The following is a 10,024-nucleotide window of genomic DNA, read 5'->3' as shown; positions in this document are numbered from 1 at the left end:
AGGATAATTTAGGGGCCCTTTAATATTATTGATGTTCTCCATTTTTTTTTTTATATAGTGAAAAACTAGATTATAAAAATATATTTATTTATATTGCTAGTTTTCTATTTTTGTTATCGATTTTTAATTATTTGTAAACAAATCAGAAACTAAATTTTATGATTTTCAATTATTTTAACAATTTGTTACTAAAAATTTTAGTCATCTAAAAATAATTTTTTGGACTGAATCATAAATTTTATACATAATTTTTTATCAAATTCATAATAAAATGATCACATTAATTTAAATATAACTAAAATAAAAATATTCATAAATTTCAAAAAAAATTGAAAATATAAAAGTCAACTATAAAAATATTTTTTTTATTTTTCAATTGTCATGTACAATAAGATTGTCACCATAAAGTTAATTTTAAAAATATAAAAATTGAGTAAAATAATTATAATAATTTTTTTTATTATAGTACTTTTAATTTGTATTATCCTAACACCTTTATTATTTAAATGAAAATGAAATTTTTATATAAGTTTTTAAATTTATTTAAATATTAACCAAACAGATTTCTAATTTTTTATTTTTAGTTTTTATTTCTGATTTTTAGTTTTTGTTTTGGCAATAATACGAAACGACCCCTTAGGCCTGGCCAATCCCACCCTACCTTTATCTATTACTAGATTTCAAGCGAAGTATTATTTATAAAAAAATTAAGTTGATGCTTCCTTAAAATATACTTACTTTATGTTTGGAAGATATTTTGAATTTAAATTTGTGTGGATTTAAACAAAAGTAATATTAAATCATATTAAATTTTGCCCAAATCCACTTAAATTTAAATCCAATATCTGAAATACATACTCCAACAATCGTACAGCAACCCCTCTCTCTCCCTCACCAAGTAAAAATGGAGTGTATTAATTTTATTTATTTCATAAAAAAATAAACTCAACATGACTCCAAACATAACTCATCCACAATATACAAAAAAATATATATATGTACAGAAGCATAGTATGGAAATCTCAAAAAAGTTGCAATCCACCTTATTAGCTTTAGTGTATACCCAAGAGAGGGGGTGAATTAGGTAATTAAAATTTCCTAAGTTGATTTCAATTTCACATTCAATAATTCCTAACCTAGGGTCTTGTAAGCACATACCAATACCCCAACAGAATAATATTGAGCAGATATATAAAACAGATGCAACAAACTTAGTATTTTCAAATCATTCACAGTATTTAAAGCATGCACAGCATTCATATAAGTATTCAATTATAAACATACATGTGCATAAATTAAATTGTAGAAATATAAAGAGTATAGGGAAAGAGAGAACCAACACAGGATATGTTATCGGGGTTCAGCCAACTGTGCCTACGTCCCCGCCTTGGCTCACCAGTACAAGGATTTCACCAATACTCACTTCTTGCATTAGATAAAAATACTTAAAATATTTATAAAAATAAAAATTAAAAATACCAATCTAACGTATTAACACAAACACATAAGAGCATATTAGCAGCAAATATTTTTTTTCCAAGCAAGCTCTTTGTTTACAAATACAATAATGTCAAATTAAAACACAAGATTTCAATGCAAAAAAGCATAGAACTTTTAAAAAAAAAAAACAATTTAAATAACATTGAAAAAAATCATGGAATCATATATGAAGTATGGTAGTAGATGAACTTTATTTTGAAATAAATTTATACGTGTTTTTTCCTAAATCTCCTATTGAACGTGAAAAACATTCATTTGTATGGCGAGAGACTATCCAGTATCCTAATAATGTATCCTAATTATAAAATATTATTTTATCAAACCCTTTTGTAGAAGTTTATCATACACCTTCATCATTCTTTTTACTTATTCCACAAAATAGTAAAAGAATCTTAATGGACCTTTTTTTTTTCTTCCTCATGAGGACTGCACAATGTGCCTATCTAACCTACAAGCTTGACCAACACATTTTAAGTATGTGTGTTCTCTTATTAGCAAAACAATGAGTAGCACTTGTTGTGACAAGTGTGTCATCCAAGTTAATTAGTTGGTGCACCTCGTTGTTTATTTCCACTTGTTGCTTCCCTATCCTCAGCTTTGATGTCCATTTTTTCACTAATGCTCACTTAAATTTCCAATATTGTAGTGGTGAAACACCTTATGAAATCTTTTAAGGACTCAACATCTTCTTGAACTAAGTTCATGAGACTGGTAGAAGTTTTTTGTCATTTTCTTGCAGCTAGAAAAGTGGGCTATGAACTTCTTGCTAAACTCTGCAAAATTGCTAATTATATGAGTTAAAGGCTCTAATACCAAGATCAGACAGAGCCCTTCAACATTGTCACAAAAGCTTGACACATAATTGGATCAAGGACTCCTTAAAGGAGCATGATTGATCTGAAGGTGTCAAGGTGGTCGATGGGATCATTAGTTCCATCGTAAGATTCAATTTAAGACATTATGAACTTAGTAGGCAACGAGGCTTATAAAACAGCAATAATGAAAGGCGGATATGTCTTCTTTATGTCGAGCAATTCTACCTCCTCCTTCCTTTTATACATCTCTTTGCCCATCTTCTTGAATTGTTCATTCATTTATTTAAAATTTTCTTCAAGAATGACCTATAACTACACTTATTTCATCAAATTGTCCCTCTATTAGAACAATGATTATCAGAGGAATTGGGTTGGTAGACACTTTTCTTCTTCAATAGGAACAATAGAGGGTATAAATTGCACTTTGTGGTGGAGCATGATGATTTTGAAGGATTTAATTAAGGATTACCTTAATTCTCTATTAAAAGGTGGTGAATTGGTTATAGGTGATTGGTTCTTATGGCGATGTGGTAGGAGATTGTTGGCCTTACAAGGCTTAAAATCTTGTTATCTTGTTTTAATGCTAACAAACAAGTGAAATTTAATGTATTTGTGTGAGTAATGATATTTCAGGACTTATATATGAGAAAGCAAAGGTCAAAGTGCTCAAGAGGATCAAATAAAGTTTAAAAGAGTTCAAGTGTAGATTTAAAGATGATATATTAAATTCTGAAGAATATGAAGACATGAATGAGTTGTTGAAAACCAAGGAATACTAAAAGATCCAAAGAAAGGCAAAGTGATAAAGCTCAAAGAAGATGGAAGCTTGAAGAAACAAAACATGAAGACTTAAGAATGAGAAAAGTTTTAAGAGTTTTTATGTAAGTACTTTAAATGTTTAAAATATCGTTTGCAATATTTTGAAGCTCTTAGGTTAACTTCTTGGATCTAAATACCTTTTAAAATATCTGTAAAATAATTTTATAAAGTCAAAATTTATTTTAAAAGGGTTAGAATCATTTTTTGAATAAAAAGCACAAAAAAGGGGTTTTTCTGTTTGCTGTCAATTTTGATACAGCCGTATTCAGGTATATTTTTCACCATAAAAAATTCATTATTTTAAAAAGTAATGAATATGAAAGTTTTATAATTTTCTCTTAGCTTTCTTTTGACACCAAGAACACATAATTTGGAGTTATACATAAAAAGTTATGGTTAAAACACTGAAGGGGGGTCACTGCTAGCAGTCAACTGAACACTGTTCACGGGTGCGACTTCAGATGACTGAACAGATGACTTCAGACGACTGAAGATTAAGTTCAGTAGACTGAAGATTTGTTGGATAGAATATACAACAGGTAGTAGCGGTTCAGATGACTGAACTTGTGACTTCAGTCGACTGAACTTGCAACATCAGATGACTAAACCCTGATTTCAGTCAACTGACCCTGTATCTAGTTCTCTATTTTTAAGGGGTTAAGAAACTTCAGTTGACTGACCACGACACTTCAGTCAACTGAACACTGTTCAACGGGAAAAATTTTTAAAATTCTAATATTTTATAATATAGCCGTTTGAGCTTCAAACGTTCTAAAATTTTGGGAAACACTTAAAGGAAACTTTTGCAACATGGAAACAAGTTTGAAAGCCTATAAATACATGGTTTTGCAAATCAAAACACATCCAAGAATTGAAAAATCTGCTTGTAAAGCTGAAAGTATTCTTGTTCTTCCAAAGCTCTATTGTTCACTCATTGAAAAATTATTTTGCTGAGAATCCTGAAGTGCTGATCCTTCTTTCTCTGAGTTCCTATTTCTAATCCTTATCTAATAAGGATATTGGTGAATTCTACACTTGAACTTCATTGTATTTCATATTGGTATTTTACATTCAAAGTATATAGTGCTGAAATCGTACTAACTTGCTCTTTGAGAGAGTATACTTATATGCAAATCTTATCTTGTGTTTCTTATAGTTCTTTGACGTTCCAAGGGTCGTTTGGATCGTTGGCTAAGCAAGGGGATATTGCTTAGAGAGGCGGACTCTAGCCTATGTAAGGAGTGACCGAACGAGGGAATATCATTTGGAGAAGGCGGGCTCTAACCTTAACCAAGGAGTGTTGTAATCGGTATTGTTCCACCCGTCAACGGAACTGAACTAGTGAATCCTTTGATAGTTTGCCAAAGGCGAGGACGTAGGCTAGGTATAAGCCAAACCTCGTAAAAGTCTCCGTTTCATTCTCTCTTTCCCTTACTCTTTATTTTCAGCATATTTAAATTGTGTAGATGGTTTAAAATTTGGGAATCATATAAACTACATATATTTGAAAAATCAAACAAACTTAAGGTTTAATTTTGATTTGGGTTGCGAAAACCGAAAGGGAGTACGTTGGTAACACCATATCTTGCGGAAACCTTACGGGAGTACGTTACTTGGTTAACATCCCAAAGATAAATTTATCAAGAGTTTATTTGAGTTCTAAATATTTGGAAAGAGTGATTTGATTCATCTATACAGGGATTTACATCAGCAAGCATAAATTCTCATTCATTACAGGGCTTGGTTCAAATTTGGCAAATATAAACAAACAACCATCTTGAGTTGTTATATTACCAAAATTCTAAATACTTTATATCTTGGTTTGGTTGTTTGTTGTTTGACTTATACTAGGAAAATAAATTGATTGAAGATTGCATTTAATTGATTGGTTGTTTAATTAAGTTGTTGTGTGATTGGTGAAATTAAACAAATAAGTTAAAGAATTGGTTAAGTGTTTAAAGAAGTTAAGGATTCTTAAAAGAAGTTAAAAGAAAGTTTTAAAAGCAAATTCACCCCCCCCCCTCTTGGGAAGCTATTTCTAATTTCAGAGATTACCTACCCCTTAGCTTCGGGTGGCTCAGTTTGGAAGTTGGTTCGCTCCTTCAAAAGCTACCTTCTTTGATCTCAATGATAGTGTATTCAATGTTGTAAAGGAGACTAAGTCATCCCCATTAGAGTTGCCAATTCTATTGGTGCTAAAAAAATGGATTGCTACTCTATAAATTGATAAAATAGAAATGTGACGACCTACTTAATTTCCACATTTTTTTAATAATATAATAAAATCAATATCACAAAACTTAACAGATCATAATCTACCTGAACTCGTGGGTACTAGGGATACATCAGAACACATAACGGAAGCCTAAGCAACAGGAAACATGCAATCATAATTTCATAAATACAAAATCTTCCATCACAAAACTAGAGTTACTACATCTACTGTATTTAAGTTTATATATCCCAAAAAGAAAATCTAGGGACATTTCACGAAATCCAACCGTCCCCGCCAAAACTTACCCTTTAGAAAAGGCAGATCAACAAAACTATAACAGCGGAGCTTTACTCGCTCTTCTATCAGGGGCTCCTAAAATGTTTATGAAATTCATGGTGAGACACCTCTCAGTAAAGGAAATAAACTAACACTAGTATGTGGCAACATGCGTATTTCCATGTTCTATATAAAATCATATATAAACATATCAGTATAACTGTCTATATCATATCTGGGAAACATATATTTTCAAATCATTGCAGAACATACATGATTTTCATAAATATAATTCATTTCGTATAACATAATATGAAAACAATCTTGGTAGGTTAGCTAGCTGTTGTCATGTATTATTCCCACATAACTGGGTTGTGTGGCCCGAAGGCGGGACCTGACAATGGTTGGCCGACTACTTCCAAGTCAAGAGTACAGTCTGTACGTTCGATGGGTCTGTTGAACCTAGTCTATACACCAAGGGCGCTCACACACTTCTTAAAAACCACATCGACCATCCAATCTCACACCACTCTGTACAGCGGCGTTGACACAAATATCATGATCATGATGACCATGGACACATAGCAACAATACCGTACAAGTGCTAGCCTAAACCAAGCCAACCAGATTCTAATATCATATAACATATACTGAAACTGTGATACATGGATATTTCATACCATTAATTATCAAATCAATCATATCATTTTGCATATATACGTATATCATGAAAATCATCGGCTCGTATGCCTATAATTCACATTTTACCATAGCTTGCCTCGTACGCCAATAAATCATATCCATAGCACAGCTCATACGCTAGCAAATCATATCCATATCACAGCTCATACGCTGGCAAATCATTTCCATAGCTCGGCTCGTACGCCGGAAAATCATACACATAGCTCGGCCCGTACACCGGAAAACATATATAAAAATCTCTGCCTGTACGCTAGTTTTTCATTATGAAAATTCATATCATTAACACATTCCCAGAATGCAGTATTTCATAACAATTTCTACTCATGCCATACTAAACAGGTTTTTCGAATATTTAACATACCATAATTTTCAACAGTATTTTTCCAAATATAAATCATATATAAATATATTTATTTCCCTGTAATCAAATGCTATAATATTATACATACTTTTCATAAAATACTAGCTTAGTTTATCCCCTTACCTGAGTCCTGAAAAGCCCTTAAGAGAAATACTTCTTCACCCGCAGGATTCCCCGTTCAACACCCTAAAAACAACATTCCCCATAACTAAAGTTCAGTATTTCTATGCATACTACACTTTCTACAATTGTCAAATAACCAAATACTGAGTAGAAAGTCTTACCCTGGATTTGGGATAGTTTCCAACTTAGCCCCGCTGATGATCTGCTCCGACAGACTTGCAGAGAACTTTCCCAGGAGCATCGTGGTGGCTTCAGATTGTTGAACTGGCAGAAAAACGGCCCGAGATCTTAGAGAGAAGGGTAGGGAACCGAAGGATGAGAGAGAGAGATTATAGGCAGAAAATTTTGGCCAAAAATGGATTTTAGGCCTATTTAAACTGTGGCCTTCGTCGACGAGCCACGTCATCTTGCCAACGAGGCCAAGAAGAAGACTCATCGACGAACCTCAACCCTCGTCGATGAATTTTAGACTTCCAAAATCCTCCCTCGGTATCTTCTCGTTGACGAGATGGAACTTCGTCGATGAGATCCTAAAGAACCCTCGTCGACTAAACCCCTGTGTTCATCAACGAGGCTTGGAAAATTTATTTGGATTATCCCATCCAAAATGCAAAGTCGTTGAGGAAGTCAGCTGCCTCCTTCTGTTCTTGTTTCCATTCCCCTTTCTTTTTATTATTTAATTACCATTATTCTTCTGGTCGTTACAAGAAGGTTGATAAAGACTCATCATCACCCCTAACATTTGCTAGATGAAAATAGGCATTTGGGAGGTCTCGATGGCCTCTAAAGGATCTCTCAAATGCCTAAGTTAGTGAATAGGTCTATAGAAACGAAAAGGGGAGGGTCTTTTGTTGTTGTGTTTGTGTGTGTGTGCGCGCGCGCACGTGAGAGAGAGAGAGAGAGAGAGCGAGAGAGAGAGAGAGAGAGAGAGAGAGAGTTCTAAGTTTGATTATATAAACTTACCTTTTAAGGAATGACTTCCCCCTCTTATGGCTAGGTTCCTTTGCATGATTCAACCTTTTTTGAACATGGGTCTTCCACTTATGATGTGGGTAGTCATTTATGGGTTAAAAATGGCTTATGTGGGTATGAACGTACACAATTGTTTTATTTATTTAATGAATGATCCTACTTGCTATGCTTTATAAGCAACTGCCTTGTTGAAGGCACTACTGCTTTCCTTTGAGGTTTTCAGGTTAGCTTGTCCATATGTTTTGCATGTGACTGACCTATTTGAAGTAACTCAACTCATTTGCATGCCTTGCACATGGTTGACCTACTCAAAGCACCTCAACTTGTCCATATGCGTTGTACGTTACAAAAATGCTCGAGGCAAGTCACCTCAGTCACATGCCTTGCACACAACTAGTGTAACGACCTCAAATTCCCTTACATAAAATGTAACATAATAAATGGAAAAGTCAACCCAAACCCGTGGGTAACGGGGACACCTGTCAATCACAGCGGAAACCTAAGTAACAGCAAGCATAAAATCTAAATCATCCATCCATAAAGCATAATACCAGAAGCATAATACCAGAGTTATCTACATTCCCAAAATACTGTATCTATTTACATTCTTCTAAAATATTTCAAAATACATCTAGGATCCCATAATCAAAACAATTTTGATCCTAGTACGTTGCTTACTCTCCTAACAAGGTAGCTTAGTAAACTCAACGGTGGTCACGACCCGCCGGTCACTCAGGGTCTCCTGAAAAATATACTAAGTTCGAGGGTGAGACACTTCTCAGTAAGGGAAAATAAACTAAATACAGTTGTGTGGCAACATGAACATTTAATGCAATTATACATATACAGTACATTTCATATATCGGTAAACATTCATCATAACATACTAAGTTCTCATATACTTTCATAATTATTAATAAATCACAACGTACATAAAAAATTTGTTATAACTGATAATACTGAAAACATACACAGGATGAATAGTTAGTTGATGTCATGTATTACACCCCATGACGAGTTATACAACCCAAAGGCGGGACCCAACAATGGCTGGTCGACCACTATCACATCAAAAATATGTCTGTAAGTACGATGTGCCCACCACACCCTGGTCCGGACTGCTAGGTGGACGTCTACACTCTACTGAAAGCCACATCGACTATCCATCTCCTACCCCCTTGTGGGGTGGTTAGCACTAATCTGAACATAGATATCTGATCTATATAGCTACAATACCGAGCTCCTAAACTGAACTAAACTAACATCTGGATTCTGATAACATATAGTACATCATTATATAACATCTTTCATAATTACGGCCTTGTGCCGAACGTTTCATAATTACGGCCTCGTGCTGAACATATCATAATTACGGCCTCGTGCCGAACATATCATAACTACGGCCTCGTGTCGAACATATCATAATTACAGCCTCGCACCGAATATATCATACATATCGTTCTGAAATTAAATCAATTACCATGCATTTCAAAATCATCATACTATACTATTTTATAATTTCAAAAAACATATTTCATTCGTATCATCGTCGTATCATGATATTCTTCCTTGAAAAATAATATTCATGTCATACATTTGTTGTATAAAACCATACATTATATTCTAAAAATCATAATTTCTGGCATCTCATACATATATATATATATACATGTTTCATCACATTAGCAGTATTTTTCTCAAACGTACATTTATTCCATAATATTCAAATATCGTAAATACTTTCAGGAAATCGAGTTACTCATAAATAATAATAATTTGCGAAAAAAGTAACTGTTTTAGTTTATTCCCTTACCTAACTACTGAGAAAGCCCCTAAAATATCCTAACCTAACACCCGTAGGATTTCCTGACCAAGACCCTAAAAATGAAAACTCACAGTACTAAACTTCAGTATTTTTACGTGTACATCATTTCTTATAACTACCATAAGATCGAATTTGACTTAAAAAGTCTTACCTCAACTTAGGGATGATTTCCAAGTTGCTTTCACCAATGATCCGCTCTGACAGATTTGAAGAAAACTTCCTAAGGAGCGCCGTGGTGACTTCAGATTGTCGATCTGGCGTAAATCTGGCCCAAAATCAATAAGAGAGAGAGAGAGAGAGAACCGAAGTGGAGAGAGAGAAAATGAAAGATGGCTTAACTATGAAGTAAAATCCATATTTTTCTATATTTATAGAACTAGATTCGTCGATGAGTCACGTCATTCGTCGACGAATCC

The sequence above is a fragment of the Malania oleifera genome, chromosome 7 (assembly GCF_029873635.1).
Source record: "Malania oleifera isolate guangnan ecotype guangnan chromosome 7, ASM2987363v1, whole genome shotgun sequence".
Lineage (NCBI taxonomy): Eukaryota > Viridiplantae > Streptophyta > Magnoliopsida > Santalales > Ximeniaceae > Malania > Malania oleifera.
This window is presented reverse-complemented; position numbering follows the sequence as displayed.